Genomic DNA, 25,303 nt, shown 5'->3' with positions numbered 1-25,303 from the left:
TTAAAGACATTAAAGAAAGGTGGCGTTTGGAAACTAAAGACCATTGGGATAAAAATATACCAGTGTTTTATCATATTCTGTGTCAGGGCCTAACTGAAGAAGTACAGAGACTGTTAAAAAAGATTGTCGGTATTGAAATGAGACCATGTCCAGAGATACAATTAACTATTGTCCATCACTGTAGGTTAAAGCAGGAGAAAGATCAAAAGAAAACAGAGGAAAGGCAAAAGGAAGAGGCAACATTGGTACAGAAGAAATTACCCAAAATGGCGGTAGAAGGAGAGGTATTGATAAATACAGGAGACATGAATAATGGACAGGGAGTTGTCATGCCACAGCAGGGCATGGGTGGTTATTTTGCAGGAAGAGAGGGGAGTAGTTTTTACCCCAGAGGAGGAAGAGGATTTGTTCACAGAGGGAGAAGATTTGGGTTTGGTGGGGAACAGCCCCGTTTCAGAGGACCGGGGGGAACTGGAGCAGTATATTGGACATGTGGGAAAGTAGGACACATTTCATGAGTGTGTAGAAGTAGAGGAGCAATGCAGCAAGGTGCAATGCAGTATGGGCCAAGAGGGGAGATGACATATCCAGCACTATATGGTGCAACACAGCAAAACTATGAGTACTATGACTACACACAATACTCACCAGATCAGACACAAGCACAGCAGGTACAGCAACCCCAAGGCACACAAATACAGCAACAGATAGTGCCACAATAGTCACAGCAGACATTGACACAGCAACCACAGAGTGCAGTGCAATCATAGCAAGCAGTGACACAGTGGGATACCAATTTTCTGCCACAGACACACCACAGATAGGAGAAGTGACAGTGGTTAGTGGGAACCCTTTTACAGGGACAGGACTGAACATGTATCCCGAATAGGACAGCCCATAGAATAGCCTGATATTCCCTTATCCTATCAGCAACCACAGACACTGACCAGGAACCCAGGGTTTTGGTATCTATACGCGAGTAGACTCTTTCCTTCTCAGTTGACACTGTAACAGCAAAATCCTGTAACAACAGGACATCAGACGGTAACTATCCCATTCCTATATTCCAGGAAACCAGCTGTTAACTTATTGGGAAGAGATGGCTCTAGTGAGGGAGGAAAGAGTGATTTTACACAACTCTGATGAGGAAGGGGTGATTTGGTGCACAATCATAGCACTTGACGCCTTACACAGACTGACCCAGTTGACGGATGATGAGTTGCTTGACTACAGTGACTCTGATAATGAGGTATTGTTGGAGATAAATATACCATGGCAGTTGAAAAGAAAGTTTACAGAGGTGCCACAACACATAATGCTAGCTAGTAAAGTACCATCATTCATGGAAGTAGATTTGGCAGGGGTACCTGGTACACTATGGACGACCAGTCCATATGATGTGGGGTTGTTAAAAGGAATTGGAGCAGTACAAATAAAATTAAAGAAAAGGTCAATTTTACCTCAAGTAAAACAATATCCAATGCCCAAGATGCAGATGAGGATATTTCTGAAATAATACATTTATTCATTAAGCAGGGAGTGATAGTGCCATCATAATCTCCTTGCAACACTGCTGTATACATAGTGAAAAAATCTCAGGGAGGGTCGTGGAGATGTATTTATATATTAATTTTACACTTATAAAGCACACAAAACTCTCGGGTATCACGGGTTAGCAGGATTAGCCAGATTGCATGACACACTGCATAAGTACTGTATATATTGCCTTCCACTGCTTCTTTTGCCCTGCGCAATCAGCAAGGCTCAGATGATCACCTGACTCCTTATGAGGTGGTGACAGGTTGTAGGACACATGTGCCCATTACCTCATCCATGCGCACGCAGACAGATGCCCAAAGCACTGTGACTGTCTTTGTAAACGTGTTACAGGACTATTTGACGTCCATGACTAAATACCTTTCTTTTTCAGTTCTTGATGGTGTGACCCAGGTCGGGGCTTTCATAGCCCTGGGCTCCACCCTTCCACTAGACCACCAGGCATATTGGGAACATGAGTAACTTGGGGGTTATCTTGGTTCCCATATTGAGTCCCGACTTGGCGGCCATCTTGCGTGGGGCTCAAATCATGTGCACACCAGCCAGCAACTCTCATTGTCCATTTCCCAGAATCACTATGGCTACCCCTGCAGTGATATCAGTGTGTGCCAGGGCAGTTGCATGAGTGCTTGCTAGGGGTCATGACACAGACCCAGGACAAGAGCTCAAGGAGATAAAAGGAATAAGGAACTTGAGAGTAAAGATGATATAAATCACATTGCACCACTTGAGGAACACTGATGCTGAATTCTGAGGTTGAACCATCACTGGAACAGTAAGAAAGGAGTTGATGCTTTTATATGATTTAATTTGAGTTAAGATTTCTAACATGCATATCCCAAATGAACAAAGCAGCAATGCATATCTAGGCGCAGATTTAAATTACAGTATGCTGAGGAGTTCTTGAATACATCACCAACATCGTATTTCTGTTGATGCTGAGGACTATTTTTCACAAGAACAATCATCTATAACAGACTCTTTTCTCTACTTTCCTTTCTCTACATTGTATTGGGACCACGTTTTATACTATTTTTCACTCATCATTGAAAAATACTGTACACATGTTTTCATATCCTTATGTTCCCGATACCATCATAATACTCTGATCAATATGCTGCAGGACATATCTACACAGAACAGACATCATGGCTATTGCAGTCCTTCTGGTTTCCTATCTCTTTTTTTGTTTTTATTTGTTATTTTATCTCACACTACATTTAACTTATTATGATAAGGCAAATGTGTCCCTATTGTATAATGTTAGTGAAGAAGTCAAAAAATAAGTACATTTCGAGTTAGAGCAGGAAATGGTATTCCGCCCAGTTGTGGAGACAGTAAGGACTAGGAGAAGTATTGCAGATGATGAGTATTTTATGAGAAGGAATTTTGATAATTCCATAAATATTGAACGAATGTCATGCTATAGGAGAATGGAGAAGGTGCGGAGAGAGAGATCAAGGGAAAGCTGCTTTGTTTGCTCACTTATCCCCTATGCCATGACAGCCTTTCGAGTATTTATACCTCAAGAAGTACCTGAGTTCAGAGCACACTGCTTGGTACATCTTGCAGTATGCCAGACCAGAGGACAATTACAGGGACAATCAGCCATGATAAAGTATCTCACAGGATCAGAATTCCCATAAGTAGACAACTAGGTATGAGAAGCACACATGATGGAGAGTATACGAATGAAAAGTAAGGTACTCAAGTTCATATTATCAGGTCCAAAAAGAGGAAATGTTGAAATAGTGGATCACCAAATATTAAGGTGTACAGATGCCCAGTTTAATTTGTTACCTCGTTGTGCCAATAGACCACAATTACAAATAAAAGAGAAAGTATGTTCTTTGGTAGAATGGGTTGATGGAATAATGGGATGCAAAGCAGAGGCAGTATGGACCTCACCAATATAAGTGATAAAAAATGCAGACAGAGTGTGCCGTAAGGAATGGAAAGAAACTGCAAAATGTTTAACATGGGTGGAAGATGAAGCAGGACCACTACCCATAACCAGAATACAAGCACCAACATCATGCTTTATAAATAATAGTTCAGTAAAGCTTGTTGACAATGAAGGGTGCAAACGCATTATGGATTTACCAGGTATGAAAGCTGGCACAGCTGTACGAATGGACCATTACTGGGCCTGTGGTACAAGAGCTGATATGCAGCTTCCACCCAACTCGGGTGGCATATGTGCAATAGTGCTACTAAATTCACCAGCACTAGTAATACTACAAAGTGAGTTGACATTGGGACCTTTCCCTCAAGGTCACACACATGAAAGAAAAGATCTGTAGGCCTAAAATGGACGAAAAGAACTAACTATTTTTCCAAAGAAGCCAATGCTGCATTCAATGAAATCCCAGAGAGCCATACGTTGTTTGGCAAAACAACAACATTCTTTACATCCTTTCTAAGGCCTGGTCTGCAAGCAGCAGCAAATGCACATTGGATACAGATAACTAGGTGGGAACTGTTAGAAACTATTAATGCCACAATGAAAGGCTTTAATGCCATCAAGGAGGAGTTAAGAGTGGTCATATTGATGACCCTAAAGTACAGGTATGTTCTGGGCCTCCTCTCGACCACAGAGATAGGAGTATGCGCAAAGATAGAGCCAAGTTGCTGTACATATGCACCCGCACATGATGAGGAGAATGGGACCTTGACAGAGGCCATATACTCCCTGAAAGAACTGCATGATAAATTGGAGGAGGATGTTGATGACTGTGGGCCTCAATACACGGATGGAGGAGAACCATGGCGCTATTATGGTGCTATTAGCGCCATGGTTCATGCCGGTAAAATACCGGCACCGCCTTGGCGGAGGGGGAATTACCGCCCCATTCCAAGGTTGGCGGGGAGGTAATTCCCCCTTCCACCATTGCCCTTCCCCATTCCCATTTTTGCCCCATAGGGCTAAATGAGAATGGGGAAGGTGCTAATTACGGTACCGCAAATTGCGGTACCGTAATTAGCTCCCTGGGTCCCTTTGCGGGTTGGTTTTTAACGTCTGCAAAAAGCAGGCATTAAATCCCCCAACCCGCAAAGGGACCTCGTAGTAAGGCGGTAAGGATTTACCGGTACTGGTATTTTACCGGTACCGGTAAATCCTTACCGCCATCCGTGTAATGAAGGCGTGGTCGATACTTGAACAGAGGGGTGAATGTAGTCGGGCAATTGTTGACTAGAGAGCATGTGGCCCCTGCCTTCCTCAGAAGAAACTGAATTATAAAATCAGAAAGGACAAATTTGAGACTGCACTTTAAATTCTGGATCCTGGAAAAGCAGTTGTCACTAAGAATAGTTAGTTTCACTACACAAGTAAGGGACAGATAAGGCATTAGCTTAAACAATCAGTGTACTTTCAAATAGAATAGACCAGGTGACCGGGAGGCGTGTACCCAGGATAGGGTCTCACTACACAAGTAGGACACAGTATGGCTAATAGGTAGGATGAGGTTGCAGCTTACCCATAGGAAGATATATCATGTGGCAAGTATGCACCAGGACTCAATAGATAGCAAATAAATGCAAAGTGTCTTGCAGCGAAACATAACGTGGCCTGCTGCCATTTCAAAATTGCACCAGCAGAGAGTTTAGCTTTGCAGCTTCAAAAAAACGCCCAAGTAAGCATGCTTGAACAAATAAAGTTAATTCAGGGAAAATGCTGTTGCCAGCTAGATGATAGCTACATTAAAAGCAATGTGAAAATCCCAATGCTTTGTAGGGGAGTGTTGCATAGCAGAACGAGATAGTATTGTGTGCATCCAGCTGTCAAGGTAAATTAAGTTACAATAACATGGCAGACCATTTCAAGTCCATGCAATGGACTGAACATTCCAGGATTTTTAGAAGTAGATCACAGATTAATACCTCTGCTATCGGCTAGGCATGACAAAGGGAGACAAAATGCGACTAGAAAAAGACAACTAATTGTCACGATGAAATCTTAGCAGGGTGAAAGCAGAATGACTCACAAAATGGTAATTCATAAATGTGTCAAGAACAGGATGGCTTGATCACTGTTGCGAGAACATGTCCTTGAGACTCAGTGACTCATGGCAGGGGAGGTATCATGGGCAGTTTGATTTAATTAAAACAAGGCAATACACTTCTCTCTCTCTCTCTCTCTTATCTACATAAACATGTCATCATGCAGCCAGTTTATGGATAGTGTGACCGCATTCTAACCAATGAGCACATGTCTTTTTTCACTGCAGAAGTGATTTGGGGTCTTCCACTAATATTCAAATATGATGAGTAACACACTTTTTATGGGAATGATCGTGGGGTGGGTTCTTAGATAATGATTGTACAATCCCTAGTTGCGCATCTATAGGATTCTATATGTAGCTTAGTAGAGGAGCCAATGACCAGGTGCTATAGGTTTCCAAGCTGTGACATAATGTTGCTTATAAAACATATTGGGCCTCATTACGACCCTGGCGCTAAGTGTTTAACGGCGACGTAAAAGGCTGCGGCGCCGCTAAACCCTTAGCGCCTGATTACGGGGTCCCTTTGCGGGACCCGACCTTAACAGCTGGTTTTACCAGCCGTTAAAGTAGGGACCCGCAAGGGGACCTTGGTGCTAAGTACGGTACCGCAATTTGCGGTACCGTACTTAGCGCCTTCCCCATTCACATTGAGCCCTATGGGGCATAAATGGGAATGGGGAAGGGCCATGGAGGAAGGGGGAATTACTGCCCCGCCAACCTTGTAATGGGGTGGTAATTCCTCCTTTCTCCATGGCGGAGTCGGTAAGTTACCGGCATGGACCATGGTGCTACTAGCACCATGGTTCTCCGCCTGGGTTGTAATGAGGCCCTTTGTTTCCTGTTGAATTGTGAAGAATGTTGGAGTGAGAGCTTGACTTTTAATCTTGCTTTTTCTACAGTCTATTGCAATTAACTGGGTTACCTTGCATTTGGCATACCACAAACACTCTGTGTTGTCTCTTTTTTGACAAATACCAGTTAGAGGACAATTTGGTGTTTTAACTCTCATTTCAGTACCATACACAGGCACATGCTCTCAGCATTTCACACAGACACGTCCCTCTACTGATTTCCTCCTCAGTCCCTCTCTGTACTCCGTCTCAGCAGCTTGGCCCCTAATCTTGTATACTAGATATCTAGAAGAATGCATTCCTCTGTGGACTGTAAGCTGCAAAACCCACCAGTGTTTCTCACCAGACAGACTCTCACAGACGACTCATAGCAGTGGGTCGCAGGAGGGACACCATTCCATTTTAGGAGCTGAACTGTCTCTGACACCAGAAAACCCTTTGAAAGTGTTCACAGGTATCACTCTACAGACACACTACCTAGGCAGTTGTGAAAAACAGCGTTAAATCACTGTGATATTAAGGGGCATGATGGCTTTTGGGATGGGTGCCAGAAGCAGCAAGTACACATGTGCCATATGGCATTGATGCCAAGTCACAAGACACACATGTGAAAGAAAGCCCATGGAAGTAGAAGATACCTGACCCAGCCCCTACAAACCAAGGTGAAAACAAATCAACCATGTATTGGGCTTTGTCTTGCATGCACTGAAAGCAGTGCCAGCCTTTTAAATAGTGTCCCTTGCGTTTGTCCAATCAGGAAGGCAGCAACTGCACATGAACGAATAATTGTGAATAAAAATGACATTGACACTGGTATTGTAAGTCAGCATGGCAAAGACCGTGCAGAAGTGACGCTCTCCTCACATCTTCTCGATGACATCACGTATGCTTTCAATCCGTATATTTATGCCAATGGGGTATTTTGTCCTCCGTACAGTCAAGTCTTAAAGGTTATCTACAGATTACTGAGTGGAGAGAGTGTCACTTCTGCAATGTCTTTGCAGGGCTGTTTTCTAAGGTTCTATGCAATGTCGTTGATGAGTTTTGGTTCAATCCGAATCCATAGATTATTTCAAGCCATTTGGTCGCAAATATATTCAGGGGACCACCCGCACAACAGCCCTCTATCCCCCACCTTAATTATTACCCCCCCACACATACATATGTGGGCAAAATTGGCTGAAAAGAATGGATGGATTTGGCTTCGACCAAATCTCCTGCAATGAAACCTCTCTATCCCATTGAAACCACCATGCCCAAATTCCTGAATCCCTTGACTTGCTGTGCCTGTAGGCATGCATATGTCTTATAGATGTATAGATGCTTTGCTCGGGCCTGTATCTATAGGCCCCAGGGCATTACCTGAAGTGGTAATGCTCCCCCTGCTCGGGGCTTATAGCTTAATTGCAGTGGCCCATAAGCAAGTCGCAGATTGATGTGGAAGGTCACATACAAGAGCTGCCCAAATATGGCTGCCCTGATGGCATTCCCCTTTCAGATATCCTTTGGAGTGACATGTCCCATATCTCTATGGGACACATTGAGTGTGGCCCATGGAGATGGGCAGAGACAGTCAAAATCTACAGGGCTGATCTTTCTGCAGAAAATGCAGATTTTGTATGAGCACATACTTTCAAAATGTACTGCGGATTGTATGCATCACTTGCAGATCTGGAAATGTTTGACCAGTTGCAGCAGATTTTCATTCTGTAACTATGGATTTTGCGACATTACAGAAGAACAATATTTCTGTAGATGTTCACTAAGTTTTCCATAGATTTTGCAAAGAATCTAGCAATCTGCCATTATGGCAACCATCATGCCACCATCACATATGCTCACGAACCTCATGCGAATACATAGTATTTTGCCAGTCATTGCAGGCAACAGATGCATGTCCTGCACTAACAAATGTGAAGCAACTCTCACAGAAACAGCGTAATCAGTGGTTGTGTGTAGATCAAGTGACCCACTGGCAGCCATGGAACCTAGATATATGCATGCAATGTCACATTTTGCGATGGACTGACATGATTTTATTTGTCTCAGGTTTTGACCTATGGCCATGGAAGAAGAGAGCCAGCTTGTCAGAGGAGGAGCGAGAAGACAGTGCAGACATGCCTGAGGAGGAGGACCAAGAGAAAGAAACAGGCCATGAGGAGGTAGTTCTTGAGAAGGAGTATGAGGAGGAGGCGCATGTCATTCCTTCCATCAGTGAGGAAGATTATGCTGGTGCACCGTATGCACCGAGAAGTGTGGGTCTCCAACTTGCCCCACCAGTAGTGGAGGAGAATGCGGAGGTCCTGGAAGAGACAGCTTCCCCCTCTTGCAAGAGCTAGCTTGTGGGGAATCATCAGGCGGAGAATCCACATGCATCACTCATTAAGTGTTCCCAATCTCCACACCATGCCTCACAACAGCCAGCACCTAGGCCAAGGAGATGTCTTCCTTCTTTTGCCATCCACCCCCATATAGGCCAACCACCATATCATCATGCAGGACCATCCAAGGTGAGACCACCAAACTGGCTGAACTTCTACCTGCAGCATCAATGGGCAGTTGTGCAGACAATGGGGGACCAGAGGAGTCATGTAGAGTGGGCATTTGAGGTTAGGGGCTCCATTCAGTATGAAGTGACTATCCTGGTCACCAGCATACACACCCTAATGGAGGTAGTCTTGAGATTGGGGAACACATTCAAGGACTAGATGACCCAGCAACACCACCACATGGCAGGGATGGCATCTGTGTTGGTTACTATAGTTGGAAGTGGCAGTACCCTTTTGTACCACTGCAACCCTACAGGCTGACCTGTCACCAGAGTAACACTCGGGTCCAGTGGCCAGGAGCCTCTAGGAGGAAGACCCACATGCCTCTCAGGCTGATGAGGCACTGAATCAGGAGTATGGGTGGCCAGGAAGTACTGGCCAACGCCCCATCGATTCTACTCCTTCATAAGCGCCATGTGAACCTCATCGTTGTCATCCACCACCTCCTCTAGCCCACTGCACCGCCTGCCACTGCCCACTGCACCGCCTGCCACTGCCTGAGCACCCCACAACAGTGAACACCTCTAGATTTACCCTCACATGTAAACATGCAGATATACCATTACTCGTACAAAAGTTGCACTCACCATCACTTCCATATTGTAATGCTGCTGTATCTCGTAAATCACTGTCACTTAGATTCAATGTTGTGTCTCTCTGTGACTGGCACACAAGAGAGTAATGCCTGTGATAGGAGAGAAACATCAAAAAGAAGGTTATGCCATCAATGCTGTAACCTGCACGCTTCGCGCGAGAAAGATGGTACTCTGACATCTGCTACTTCCCGGAGGTGATTGGAAGAAGTTCCTCAATGGCCATGTCTGTTACCGTAGACATCCCACCTGGTCTGTTTCATTTATCAACATGGTGTGTCCCAGGACACAGACTAAAAAATAATACATTGGGTGATGCACCTGTCTGGACTAGACTCAACATCTGCCAAATGTATGTCACAGCCAGATATCACATGGCAATTGTAAGGAAACCAAAGGTAGCTGAGAGGGAAACGTCACATATCTCCTCTGACAGGAGTCCTTATGTAACAGCTTTACAGATGAATGGTAGACAAGAGGCACATTAGACAACGGCATGGAATAGGTGGCACACAGCGGCTCAGATCATTTGTGCATGCCAGTGCATTCAGTGCCATTCAGACACTGAGGCCACCTGTAGTCGGGCAACAAACCACAGACCTTCAAAAAGAAGTATACATGTGATTTGGATCTAATGAGCTGTTCACTATTACAGCAGACAGTGTATGGAGAAAAGGCATACAACCCTTTCTTTACATAACCATGATTTACATTGTGGTTCCAGCTACATGTGCATTCATCATTGATGTAATCTAAACAGATTTCAGAACAGGGACGACTCGCCTATTGGTTCAACACCAACCCTTATCTTTTCTCTGTACTGTCCCACTAGCATGAGACGTGATGACAGTAAGACTTGCTCAATTTACAGCACATGAATGAACTGTGCCAAGGGCCACTGAAGGTGATCCTCCACAACAACCTCATATAACGGTACTGTTGCTACCATCATGTTCTGCTCAAGGGAGCAGAAGTCCTAATATGGAGGTGCGGTAGCAACGGTCCCAGTAGCGATACCTGCGCCGTTGTTGCATTACCGCCATACTCCTAATGAGGCCCATTGTGTTGCAAAGCAAGGTGCATTGAGGAAGTGACCTGTCCTACCATTACAATGTACACACGTGTATTGGCAGAACAGCTTGTTAGTCAGTCGTGTTCAATGAAACAACCACGCATGCAGGCAGAGAGCCACATATGGTGTGCCCTGAAAGAGAAGACTGTATGACTTCTTTCTATTCTGTATAGGCAATATGCTCCAAGAAGTAGATTTCTTTGTGTGTAAGTCTTTACCTCAAAACACATAGTGGTAAATTACGACCTTGCAGGAATCCTGGCGGTATATCCACCAGAATGCCCGCAAATGGTAACACGGTTTCCGGCATTCAGTCTGGCAGAATTACCGTCAGATTCTGAGTGCTGGGGTGACGGTGTAAATCCCCATTTGTGGAGTCCCATAGGACTCCATGTTGGCACCAGTGTTAACAGTGCCGGTAATACAGTCTATTTTTGCCAGTAGGGTGTCGGAATTACCTCCAGCTATTAGCTGTAGGTAATTCCTCCACCCCACCGGGGAACCTGTAGTTGGCCACTGCGATATTGTGCCAGTATGCGTTAATACGGGCACGTTATTACCACACTGGTCAATGTATAATGAGGCCCATAGTCTTCTTGCCAAAGCAAAGGGCACACGCCAAGTGCTTTTAAGAGTGCTTGTATATGTTTGAAAGGTGCATGAAGGAGGCTGCCAAGTGCCCAGTCACAGTTCACATATATTGATCGCAACATGTTCTTATGTCTGGTAACACCTCTGTAACTGAGAGTGACAGGGTACTTAATTCGCTTGCATGATCACAAATTACCAAATGTTGATGTCAGCACAAGGAAGCAGGGAACATGTACTCTTAAGGCAGGTGTCAGGATTCATGTCCTGGATGTCCCATACCATTGTCGATGAGGAAGATTGAGTGCCCTTATGTCTTTTCCACAGAGATCAGGTTTTGAAGCAAGAAGCTCTTCTGTGTTAGTGACATGTATTTGAAACGGTAGAGAAACTAAGCATGTAGTGGGTGATGCCTTCATGAACACAACAGTGAGGAATGTGATCCCTATATTTGACTGAGGTGCCCCATGATACATGGGATACAAAAACAGCATCATAGGTGATGCATGTGGTGAAGGCATGTGGCTCCCACATACAAACAGATTATGGCACATCATTCTGTGAGTATTCAACAGTGCCCTCGTAGTTTGTCGCCCATCTCTGTTTCTTCCAATGAATATTACAAACCTGGTACACATTTGGGTATTCACAGAGGATAATTCTAGATTGCCAGCCCATGGACAGCTATGATATCATAAGGCTGTGCAATGAATGTGCGCTCGAATGGGAACTTTTCTCCATCGGCATATCACAAATGCCACAATTATGGGCATTCTGCTTTTTATTTTGCTTGATCACATAACCTGATATCCTTTGCCTACATTGATCTGGTGAATTCCATCAAAGGGTCTTATGTACTTCAGGCATGATTAGCACACAAATTGATAGACCTGATATCTGTTTTGGCTCCCATATTCAAAATAAGGCACAACATGTGAAATAGTGAGTCATGAAAGTGCAAAGGAAAATCACCATTTTATGTGCTACATCTTTGCCTTGAGGCATCATTGGACCCCCTTCTGTCATCCAGTAAATAGTTATCTGTGAACTGATATTGTATGGATGAAGTGTAGCTGAAAATGATTATGTGCGCATGTGTGTTTGTAGTCCACATTTCATGGATGAATGACTTGTGTGCATTCCTTCCAATGGAATTACTGCTTTACATACAATTGTTCTGCATCATTATTGCGGGACATCCGCAAAGTGACGTAAGATGCTATAAAAGGAAAGCGAGTATAAGTTTATTGAACATGCATAAGGTCAAGAAGAGGAGGAAAACATTGTACAGGAGGCATGGGGAGCAGAAAGACTGCTAACATGGAGGGTATGTTGGCACCACCAGCCCAACCACCCAGGGGCAGGACACTGCATCTTGAGGGGCGAGGGTGCCAACTAACACCTCCACAACACCTCCCTCCAAACTACACCACTTCTCAGTGGTGACGCCCCCACATCACCATCTTTTGGGTCACGAAACCCCAACTTCTCCTCCCTAGAGGTGGAACCACTGGGGATCAGAGGGGAACAGCATGAATGAGCACTTCTCTAGTTGTAGCTCTGCCTAGACTGGCAGCAGAGGCCAAGTCCTAGGTCAATATTGGCAGGAAGATCAGCATGCTTGTGGTGCAACAAAAGTGCATTGAAATATCAATGGGATGTGTAGTGATTAGGTTTTTTTGTTGCTTGTGCAGAAGGAGCAGAATGCTAAGTGTGTGACACAGAATCTGGGTTGTGAGAATGTTGATGGATGATTCACGGGTTCTATGTTGGTCAGTTGAGAGATGTAAGCCTACCTGGGATGATGCAGGTGTATGTTGCCCTGAAACCAGATGTACTTGACCTTACATGATTGTCACAATGTACTGGAACTTAATTAAAAAAGTTGCTGGAACTTAACCTGAGGTTATGGTCATCTGTGGGGAATCAAGAACTCTACATTGGCAGCGAGGACGCTGGCTGTGCTGGGGGGACACAATTGAAGATGGCACATACACATCCCCCCAACGCAAGAAGAAGACCCTCCCAGGTAGGGCGAGTGCTTAATGCTGTAGGCGCAGAAGGGCCCAGCGCAAGGGGCACAGGCACCAAAAGTAAGGGGCTGCGCCAGAGCCAGGGGCCAGCTGGCCTGTCACTAGTAAGACAGGTCAAGCTGAGAGGAAATCAAGAAACTGAGAAAGGGCTGAGGGCCCAGAGACTGGTATAAGGGGTGTATTAACCCAGGCTGCAGCATGGAGGGCTTGGTGCCCAAGGCAGTAGCAATTTCAAGAGGCCTGGGGTCTAGTTACGCCTGGATAATGTGGAAGCCATGCTGTGCAGCTGGGGGCTTGGAGCCCAGGGCAATAGCATCAGAAGAGGTTGGGAACCTACACTGCGCCTAGATGTTAAATGGAAGATTGGTGGCTAATGTGCAAAGCGCCTGGAGCAGAGGAGGGTCCAGGGGGCCATTCCAGCGCTTGAGGGGGTTTGGAGCCTGTACCTGCACCTAAGAGACTTGTAGCCCGTGAATACACTTGGGGGCTTGGAGCCTATGGCATTGCTGGAGGGGCATAGTGCCCAAGTCAGCACTTGCAGTGCTTGGATGGGCTGGGAGCCCATTGTACAACATTGGAGGGGCTTGGAGCCAATCCAAATGAGATTTTGCTGACAATTAGTAAAAGCTGTACCTGAAGGGTTCACAGGATCCATGAGCTGGATGGTGCTTTGCAGCTGTGAGCGTGTTTTTTTGGGAGTGGCTCCTGTAGGCATTGTGTTGCTTGTTTGCTGCTATGTCTCCGCCCGGTGTTGCCTTTTATTTCAAGGAGTTGAAGAAGCAACAGATGCAAATTGCTGAAATGGATATTTCAGAGGTACTTTGAGTTAAAGGGGTGGACACCTGAGTGTCTCCGAAGGTATTGTTATTAAAAGACGTGGACGGCAGGAGCAAGAAACTGATTGTTTTGTTTTCTTTGCCTTTGAGATTTTGTATATTGCGGTATAACAAAGAAAGTTAACTGGTGATATATGTCATGTGAGGCTTGTTTTTGATTTAGACATCCCTGCGTGTAGCTGAGAGAGAGAGTGAATGCATGAATGCAAGAAGTGGGAATGTTGTAGCCTCTGTTAACGCAATACAGGTTGAAATGCAATTTTAAGTGAATTACATGGTAGAGTGGAAATGAGTATAGCAATGTTGTTTAATGGATAATATTTGTGTTTGCTGTACCAACACATTATGTTTTCAGGTTGGCCATTTTTTAGGAGTAGGAAACTTTTTAGTAATGCATTTGACTAATATTTGTTTCCACAGATGGACTTTAAAGTGAAGTGAAGTGGTTTGGTCAGAATTTCAAAATAGGTTGTGGAAAAGTTTGTCTGCACTAATATTTTAAGGACTTTTATGCATAATTTTTGGGGAAGGATTTTTTTGTGTGCCTATTTTTATAGAGCATATGTACCATTGTAGGAGAACCAAATAACTTAGAATTTTTAAAAATGTTAAGAATTTTAAAGTGTAGAAATAATTTGGCAGTGATGTTAATATTTGGTAACACTGTTTTGAGAGGGCAGTGTGGGGATATGCATGTGTGAGTAATCGTGGTGTGCTAGGTATTTAACATTTTGGCGATTTTATAGTTGTGTGCTTGTATGAATTAGAGTGTGTGGTGCAAATGATTACTTGCAGCAGTGGTGTTAGTTAGGTTGTTTTGAGGAACACAGGTAACGAATAAGGGGTAGCAATATCACAATGGTTGTGTTCAATGGGTGTTGTTTTACCCGGACGTTCGGAACATCCAGCCTTGTTTTTTTAGTGTGAGGTGCACATCTTATGTGTTAGTTTTAGTGGCTGCGGGTATTTGAGTAGATGTGGTTGTTTAGGTGACTGTGATGTTTCGAGTTGTGTGGGATGTGTTTTCATGCTTACTCATTCAGTGGTTGAGGTTTGTCAGGTGGACCATTTGAATACAGGCGACGAATTGGGGTTGGCGGCATAGGCAATTGTTGTGCACGTGTCGTTTACTTGGGTGTTTGGAATACCCAGCCTTGTTCATTGGTGCGTGATTCAGTGAATTAGTTTGGAGCTAGGTTAGTGATGTGGTGTGAGTTAGCCTGGGTTGTGTGTTGTTGTGTGGTAGAGGAGGAGAGGTTATTGATTTTCCTGAGGTATAGATTGTAAGTGGTGCAATTTTCTATGGTAGTGTCTTTCCCTTACTTGCTAGAAAAGGGGAGGGGTATTGTAGTTGGTGTCATGGTACCATTTTTATTGGGAATGCTTTCAGGTTCTGGATGTAGTCTTAGATCTAGTGGTAGGGATGTACGCGCATGGAATTGGAGTGTGTGGATGCATTGTGTTTCGTGTATGTGATGTTTGGCTGGTGTGACTGTTGTGTGTTAGGAAGGGAGATATGTAGTGATTAGGTTTCTTTGTTGCTTGTGCAGAGAAGCAGAATGCAAAGTGAGTGACGCAGAATCTGGTTTGTGAGAATGTTGATGTATGATTCAAGGGTTCTATGTTGCTCAGTTGAGAGATGTAAAGCCTACCTGGGAGGATGCAGGTGTATGTTGCCCTGAACCCAGATGTACTTGTCCTTATATGATTATCACAATGTACTGGAACTTAGTTAAAGAAGTTGCTGGAACTTCACCTGAGGTCAGAGTCATCTGTGGGGAATCTAGAACCCCACAGGATGACTTTATATGCTCAGGTAATGCAATCTCTTTCAGGCAGGGTACAAACAAATACTGCAGAGCCATATGAGGGCTTGCATCAGCCCTCTGAACCTTTGGGTACTCCTGAAGATCAACCTGAAGAAATAGCAGAGGCTTGTGGATTTGGATAAGTCTCTGCCTATGCTTGGTAAGTGCAATACTATTTGCCATGCCATGTTGCATTTCTCTCATAATCATTATGTACACTGTGGTGCCACATCAGGTGCCGCACAGTGCAGCTGATGGTGTAGTGGTACTCTTATACTGAATGTCAGCAGCATGGGTGCACCCGTTAAAAAGACCATATGGGAAGCATGGTGTATCCTCAGGTATTTGTTTAGGAACACTCTTGCTCTCTCAAATAATGTAATGAGAAGGTCATCCAACCTTCCTGTGCATGGGCCATACACACTGCTTCGCTCGTGCTGACCGAAGCCATGTCAAAGGACTGGTTGCCTTGCATTTACCCTAAAATTATCTTATCTGTGCTCTCACATCAAGCCTATTCTAGTAATCCCAGTGGTACAATACACTGCCCTAAAACAGTTAATACATGTGTAGCTGGTGTCAATCCGGCATTTTTCTGTGACTGGTATGTTCAGTCTGGATAGTAGGCTACACATCAAAGCTTGCCATCCATCAACTTCTGTCCTAAACCTGTGCTAGTATTTGGGGGAGAATGAACCCCTATGACCCATGCACCTATGTGGGGATGAAGGCTATCAGGTAGCGGTCAAATGGAGCATGTGGTGTGCATTTATAGGAAGAGCCTGATATCTCAGACTCTCCCTATGGACTTGCTCATGGCATCACAATTCCAAAGCCATGCACTATGTACCACCCCTTTTTCACACGTCTCAGATTTGGAGTGACGATACCTCTGGTTAGGCTGAAGAAAAGCACATTATAATTGTTTTCTATGGTCATGGCAGTCATCTGTCTTGGCAATGACATTTAATCTGAGAGGGAGATGAAAGTCATGTGTGCCAAGGTATAGAACGCAGCTTAAATGACCGAAATAGACTCAGTGCAATATGGAGAAAGTAACATATCCTACAGTGCAAAAAGTTGTGCAGTGGTTTCCGCACAGGCAGTGTATGGATATGATCAGATTTTACTGACACCATTTTCCACATGTCAATGTGTTCTCTGTATTAATGGGGGTTACAAGTTATATTGTTTACTAACATGCATGTGATGTATCCCAGAAAATAGCTGCACTTGTTGATGTGTATTTTCTTTGCTGTTGCACCAGTCAGACACATATGCAAAGACTCTGACAATCGACTCAGAAGAAAATAATCACTTCTAAACAAGGAACATGTCGCAATCAAGAACAGCACAACAATTTTACCAGATACACATACATGAACATTACACATTCAACCAGGAAACTTTACACAAGATGCTCTGAAACACCTCTCACGTCACACATACACCATTATTTTGAAGGTGTTACATATGACTCAGGAGAAACCTACTGCAACCCCTAGAAATATATGGTGAATAGCAACTAACATAGACCTGACACCTGTGACCCTATTATGGAATTGCACACCACCTGACAGACACAATCACCACACACTTCCACACACACACACACACACCATCAATTCTATGCATACCCATTACGACTACTATTTCCAGCATTCTCCTACTATCCAGGACATACTATACTCAGGAACACCAATTACGACTGAGGGGCTGGGCCATCAGTACAGCTGTCTCACACGCCATCAGACTAACCAACTGCCAAATCACCGTTACACTTCAGATACCCATCAAGTTAAATGAGTCACACTAGCGCGAGCAAGAAATACTGATGCAAGTGTGCAGAACCCCCAACCACTAAGTCTTGTGTATCTTCCAACACCTGTCAATCAGGAGTAGTCCTAATCAGTTCCAGGCACACAAAGACCTTTCCCACAAAATCTCTTAAGACAGGATACACAGTACATGGCAATTCACCCACATCACAACTGTCAGTGTAGAGTACCTCAAAAGCCCAATTACAGGAAGCATTCCTTCACAAAATTGAAAAATGAGGCTGTGGTGTGATTTTGTCTGCAACAGAATGCAGAACTTGGCAACCTGGCAGGACACCATGCCACAATCAGCCAGGGATACTCTCTGAGAGAAGGTCACAGAGGAGGTGACTACTGGGCATCAAGTACCACACATCCAAAGAATTTGGAGAAGTGCCTTTGCAAAGTGCTGTCGGCTGTGGAGGCCCTAAACTGTTCATGACAGCATATTTGACTGTTTCTACTTTCCTCTACTGAAGCGGGAGCTTTAAACTTCAAGCCACGCCCACTATCCCAGAGTTCCCTAAAAGGCACGAGCCGTGCGTATTTGGAGAAGTGCCTTTGTGAAGTGCTGTCGGCTGTCTGCTGGCTGCGGGTCTTTTGGCGGTGGGTTAAACTAATTTAAAGCTTTAAGCAATAGTGTTGGTTTTTCTGAATGTTATATGTTTAGTTCCCCTTTGCCCGCAAAAGCATCCTCTTTAACCACTAGTGGCTGTGGTTGAAATCTGAATGTTATGTGTTTAGTTTATCATTAGTGTCTGGTGAAAAGTTAATCGGGAAACAAAAGCAACTGCGTGTTAGTGTGAACGCGGTTGTTGTAACAACACCAGTAACTGTTTATTTAGCCAAGCCGGCTGTTACAGGGGCACGGCTTACTGTGTTTTCTTTCGCTAATCTGACATACTGGGGGGGGTGTGAGCTTGTAACGTTGCTGTGTCGGCGTGGTGGTGTTTGAGCAGACTTTCTAATTCTGCCAGTCCAAGGAACAAGTGGAACGAGTGATCTTATATTAGTCTGCTGAAACAACTGAAGTTAGGGAAATGGTGATGACGTTGCAAACAGGTATGCCTGCACAAGAGGTTATCACAGTTTGCTCCTGGGAGGCCATTCATACTCCCAAGTCGTCCTCGCGAACGATAAATCTAGCGAGGACAAGTAAATCCACCACAAATGTACGTTTATGCTCAGTAATGGCGGATATAAGAAAATATTGTGCGCCAGGGGGAAAAGCTGGAGAGGGTTTTGATAAATTGCAGTCAGTTTGTCCTATTGATGGTTCAACTAAGCAGGGTCCCCCCAGCTTTGATGTTGATGGGGGTGATGTCCCTCTTCTTGGTACCCCGCCTGACTCTTTAATTGCTGCGGAGGCACTTACTATAGTTGAACAGCAACTGGACTGCATGGTGGAAGGGAGAAATCCAAAGGGTGATGTGCCAACCTCTATGGCCCCAAAAATTTACTGTGATCATACTAAAAACGTTGCCAAAATCATTGTGCCTGTTATTTCTCAAGAAGAGGGTGACACTGTCATAGAATCAACGGAAAATGTCCATGACAGTAGCATGGCCAGTTCGCCAAAAAAATTCAAAAATAACATCCAAGAGCTGGATGCAAGTTTGAACAGGCGAGAATTATATCAATCACCTATAATGTTTTCTCCTACAACACACGTCTCGTCTGTAGTGTCTTGTTCTTTTACACATCCGACTCGTCGTCGAAATCACACTGCTCCTGCAGAGAAATCACAAGCCGTATCGGGGAAGTTTGTGATAGGCCTTGAAACGTCTTTACAGACCATGAACGCTTCGCTGTTCTCACTTACCCGCCTATATGACACCTTAGACTCAAAAATAAATGATCAGCATATGCTGCCTGTTCAACTGCTGCAGGGAAACAAGTTCAATCATTTACACTGTGCTTGTTGTGAAAAACAAAACAACACAGTGAATAGTTCTATGACAGAACCAATCACGAAGACTGATGAATTGAAACTAAATCAGGATGACGTGCTATTAATTGATTGCACTCAAAATCAACAGGCATTACTGCAATTGGGCGCAAAGAAAAAAGTGGTTGGCCATATTGATCTTGTAAATAAACCTTTGTCCTCTGAACTACTTAAAGTTAAGTGTGTGAAAAAACTGCCGGCAAGCAATGTTTTAGATAAAAATGATGAATGCAAAGCAGGCCAGTTGTGTACCAAAAAAAAGAAAGTTAAATCTAAGAATCTGGGAAACCCCACTGCAAATTGCCAGAATCCTATTAAAAAGAGTGACGTGGTTCAAAGCTTACCTGAGGTACCTGGGAATAGTAATGCGTTCACTTATAACATCTTTGACAATGTATTAAAGAAGTCAAAACATTTCCTGATCGTGGCAAATTCGAAGATCACAGGCACCCGTCAGTTCATCCATTCTCTAACAATTCCAAAATCTGCCACTGCTCTGCCCCGTACTGCCATTGCCAATAAATATCGCAATGTGTTACTACTAAAAGCAGGCCAAGGACGTCTGTCCCAGAGTATGCCAACAGCGTATGAGCCCCTGGACAATCTAGCCCTATTATCAAATCAGCAAAAGGCTGTTGTACCTGAAAGTATACAAAATGATCCTGACTAAATGCCACAAGTGAACCACATTTATCTGCCAAAATGCTGCCGGGTCAGCAAACAGAGCAGAGCTGTGAGGGGGGAGAACGGTGCGACAAGGTAGAGTTGAGTCCCAAAAATGAAATAACAATGGTTGAATGGAGAACAGAAATAGAGCAATCATTAAAGAGAATTATTTCTCATTCGAATAAACAAGAGTCGCAAGTACCTAATGCCAGTAACAGTAATGCCCAAACACCTATGGCACACAACTCTAAGCAATTCCAATTTCAGACCCAGCCCAAAGTGAATCATGTGACTAAAGCTGGCTATCGTACCCCACAGAGAGACGTGGTCTCTAACTTCTTGACGCTGCAGTGTCGTCCCCACCCCTTTCACAGTTTTGATCTGAATAGACAATCGGTCATGAATATACTTGCAGATGTTCCAGCTCTTGAGGGGATATGTTCGGGGGACATAGATCAGATAGAGTTTATCCACAAAAGTGACCTATCTATAGTGAAACTCTGGATGAAGTCAAGTTTTGTTAAAAATGCTCTGTAGCAGGCTAGAGCTGACCTGTCTCAGCTGGGTTTTCTGTTGCTGAACCCGTTGTCATTCGATCATCAACACGTTCCAATCGTGAGAAATCAATATCTTTCCAGATCTAATGCTCATCCCAAGAACCAGTGTCTAAATCAACAAACAGAATTAACAAGAGAGGATGGATCAATGATTGATGGTAGAGAGATGAGAGTGAGTAAAAACTAACTAGACCAGAACTTGAGTACCCTTTTATTAGCCTCTTGGAATACAAGAGGCTTCAAACACCTTACAAAGTTGAAAGACAGCTTGTTAGAGAAGTATGATGTACTGGTGGTTCAGGAAATCGGATTATTTATTGCTCCTATCTGGGACAAACATAATGGGCCTCATTACGACCCGGGCGGTAAGGGATTACCGGTACCGGTAAGGGCACTGGTGCCGGTATTCCCTTACCGCCCAATTATAAGGTCCCTTTGTGGGTCCCTACCATAAGGGCTGGTTTTACCAGCCATTAAGGAAGGGACCCGCAAAGGGACCTTGGAGGTAATTACGGTACCGCAATTTGCAGTACCGTAATTACCACCTTCCCCATTCCCATTGAGCCCTATGGGGCAAAAATGGAAATGGGGAAGGGACAATGGGGAATTACCGCCCCACCAACCTTAATTCTGCCATTCACCATAACGGAATCCATGGTTTAACGTCTGGGTCGTAATGAGGCCCAATGTGTTATTGGTGCCAGCAATTGTGCCTGTTAAGGGTAGACCTATGGCAGGCCTTATGGTAGCTATCAAAATATCACCTAATATTCAGATAGAGCCTTGGTCCTCCCCAAATAATTTTCTTCAGATGGTGTAAATAAAATCTAAGGTCACAAATATTGGTTTAATAAATGTGTAATGGAACCATGTTGCAATCAATGGTAATGAATTCTTTGATGCCATGGATGAATTGCTTAATCTAACAATAATGGACCCGAGTTGTGACCATCTAATAATAACAGGTGATTTAAACATAACCTGTATAGCTCAAGCTGGGAAATCACTAACTCCAGCAGCCAGTAGATGGATTTTGTTTATGGATGAGCAGCAGTTCCCGAGATTAAATGGAGCCAAAAAAGGAGACATGTCACCGAAAACTACATGGCATAGAGGCACTCAAGTTGCTTTAATTGATTACACCTTTGTTGATAGGGGACTGTTTGCACACATAACCGAGTTTCAAATAATTTCCCAAAATGTAAGTGATCATGACATTCAAACCACTCACTGGTCTTAGAATGTTGATGAAAAAACATATGACTCCTCGTTAGTATGTAATATGATCATGAACACTTCTCAAAACAGATTCTACTTGACCCCATTTTCTTTGGAGACCCTAAATAAAAATCGAATTCGGTCCTCTAACAACAAATTGTATCCCGGCCCTGAAAAGATGACTTCCTATGTTGAAGAAATGCAAATGTTTATAATTAAGAAGAACAAGATCAAGACCAGAGGTTTAAATATGCTACACACTTAAGATCATGAGGTCGCTCTTCGTAAAACTCAATATAGATTTGAGAAAAGGCAGCTCCGCAAGGCAAGCCCTCCTGATCGAGTGATCAAATTGAATTCTTTAAAATGTAAATATAAAAATTGGATAAAAGCAAGACATGCTGTTATGTATCAGCAGGATACAGAGAGCATGTTAGATAGATTGCAATCCAAGAATTCAGTCAAAATGTGGTCACTCTTAAAACATACACAATGCAAAATCCACATGATGAGTCAAATAAACCCGATTCCCCAAGAAGTGTGGGTGGCTTTCTACAACTCTTTATATGCGGATACAAAGGTCAGTAGAAATGGGTACTTTTGTGAGGGGAGGCAAAAATGAGATCTTGATTTCGATGTGGATGATATATTATTTTTCATCTCAAAGTTATCAACGTTCCGTGCTCCCGGATCTGAAGGCATATCTAATTATATGATTTTAAAAAATCCTATTGTCTGGGCCCAAATCTTTGTTATCACATTTAAACAAATTGTGATAACTCGGTGTATTCCACTGTCATTACCATTCCCATTCGTAAAAAAGGGGATAATGCCGATCCATCGAATTATAGACCTATTTCTCTTCTGGACATACCGAGTAAAATATTTGCAAGACTCATTCTAAGGGATTTTAACAAGAGGTTGGATGCAACCAGAATGAGAGGTCCAAACCAAACTGGCTTTATGCCTGGAAGGGGGACACCAATTTATTTGCATATCCTGGAAATCATAAAGGAACAAGAACAACAAAAGGGCCAATTCGTCTACATGGCCTTTATTGATTTCCAGGCTGCCTTCAACTCAGTTTGTAGAAAACTCTTAATAAACAAGTTGAGTGATACAAAGTGTCCTAAATATTTGGTCTTCTGAATAAATGAATTGCATTCTAAAACAACAGTCCAAATCAGATTAGCCTTGGACGGCACGCTATCAGATGTAACGAGACTTTTTGTGGTTTAAAACAGGGATGTATATTGGCAACTACCCTGTTGAATTTGTTTATGTCGGCTGTGCGTCATGAATTAATGAAAATCAGATCTGATGCACCCCATATAGGTGGTCACGAGGTCCCCTGTTTGTTTTATGCTGACGACCTTGTGTTGCTAGCTAAGACACCAGTGGGCCTCAGAGCCCTCCTGTCGTGCCTGAGTAAATATGCTGATACAAATTAATTGAAAATAAATTAAGCAAAATGTAAAATTATGATCCTAGGCTCCAAAAAGAGTTGTGTGTCTAATGTGAAAACTTGGGACATACAGAATGCAAATATTGAGATTGTATCTGAATATAGGTATTTGGGACCAATCATCAGCAATGATGTGCATGACAAACCGTATTAGAGAAATGGAACTAAAATTGAAAACGGGCATAGCACAGACAAAAATCATACAGGCCAAATTTGGGAAATTTTCGATACTACCTCCTATAATTTGTTATAAGCAGAAAATTACCGCAATATTAACATGTGGGGTGGAAACTCGAGGCATCATACCCGAGAATGTATGGGTAAACCTGGAAGGTCGGTTTTGGAAAAAAATCTGTGGTCTATCTTTGTCTGTATCGATATGTTTAATCAGACAGGAAATGGGTTTGGTATCTTTAAATGCAATTTATATATGCAAAGTTCTGGCTTTATATCGGAAATATTTGATGGCCATTAAGGAAAATGGTGTAATGTTTACCTTAGGGAATTACTTGTTGGAATCAGTTTATCCCAAAATTTTGAGATGGCGTAATTGGATAAAATCATTGATGGAGGAGGCAGGTATTGATGGCAACCTCATTATCAATAATCCTGAAAGAGCTAAAAAGAAATTGTGGCTGATTGACTGGATCAAAAGCAGAGACCCTTGTATGAAGTTGAGAACATTTAAACATCAAGTGTACACAATGAAAGAACTTCATGTTGTGGAAAGATATGTAGTGAAGTTTCTGGATCCTAAAAATAGGTATGCATATATGATAATAAAACTTAACATCTGTCTCACAAATGAAGTTTGCTTTATGAGAAAAAAATACTCTGAATGGGTATTGTAGATTCTACCTCGCACACTCACTCACAAATGGAGACTTTAAAACATCTGATCGTTGAATGCTCGGCTTTAGGTGGGCTAAGACGAAAACTATTTAAATACATGTTTGGGGGGTAACTCATCTTGGACTCTGATGCCCTATGGAACATTTTGTACAATAGTCAATCAGCTAAAATGAATAATGCAATGCTAATGTTTATTGAATCTTTAAGCTTGACGAATCAGACTGACAGCATCGATTGTAAAATGTTACAGCATATTAAATAGTGCTCTGGGCAGATTATAAAACAAAGCATACCTGTTGTAGTAGAAGTGTATCTGGCCTGATCTGGTATGAGGTCCATTGAAAAAGTTGTATATTGGAAAACTAATGGGATAAATAGTCAGAAGGAACGAAAAAAATGGTTTAATATTATTTTTAAGCATTTTTTTCTTTTTTCTTTTTGTATGACTATGAAAAGTTATGAATTTTGTAGGGTTTTACTGATTGTTGCTAAAAGATGATATAGTTTCGTGTATGCACTTAATGATATTTTATTTTTCTTTTGTACTGTATGATATTTATTTTTGAAAGGCTGTATGTTTGCAGCTATATCAAAATAAATTTGAAAAAATCTCAAAAACCAAAGGAACATGGAAAAGACATGTGCTAGGTCCAAGTACACCAGGATACTTGCAGTTGATTACAAGAAGGCTCCTAAGAATGTATGTCGGACACCCTCACACACAAAAGCAAGACATCCTTGCCAGCATAACCAAGGAATCAGGGAAGCTTAAGAATACTACAAGCAGCTCAGATGTGAAGTAAAAACCGAGGTCGCAACTCGAATGGACACATCACACAGCTCACTGTAGAAAGGGTCGGAATGAGAGAAAACAAATCATACAGAAAAG

Source organism: Ambystoma mexicanum, chromosome 1p (genome assembly GCF_040938575.1).
Source record: "Ambystoma mexicanum isolate Mex_15411 chromosome 1p, UKY_AmexF1_1, whole genome shotgun sequence".
Taxonomy (NCBI): domain Eukaryota; kingdom Metazoa; phylum Chordata; class Amphibia; order Caudata; family Ambystomatidae; genus Ambystoma; species Ambystoma mexicanum.
The sequence above is the reverse complement of the archived record's forward strand: the minus strand, read 5'-3'. Positions refer to the sequence as shown.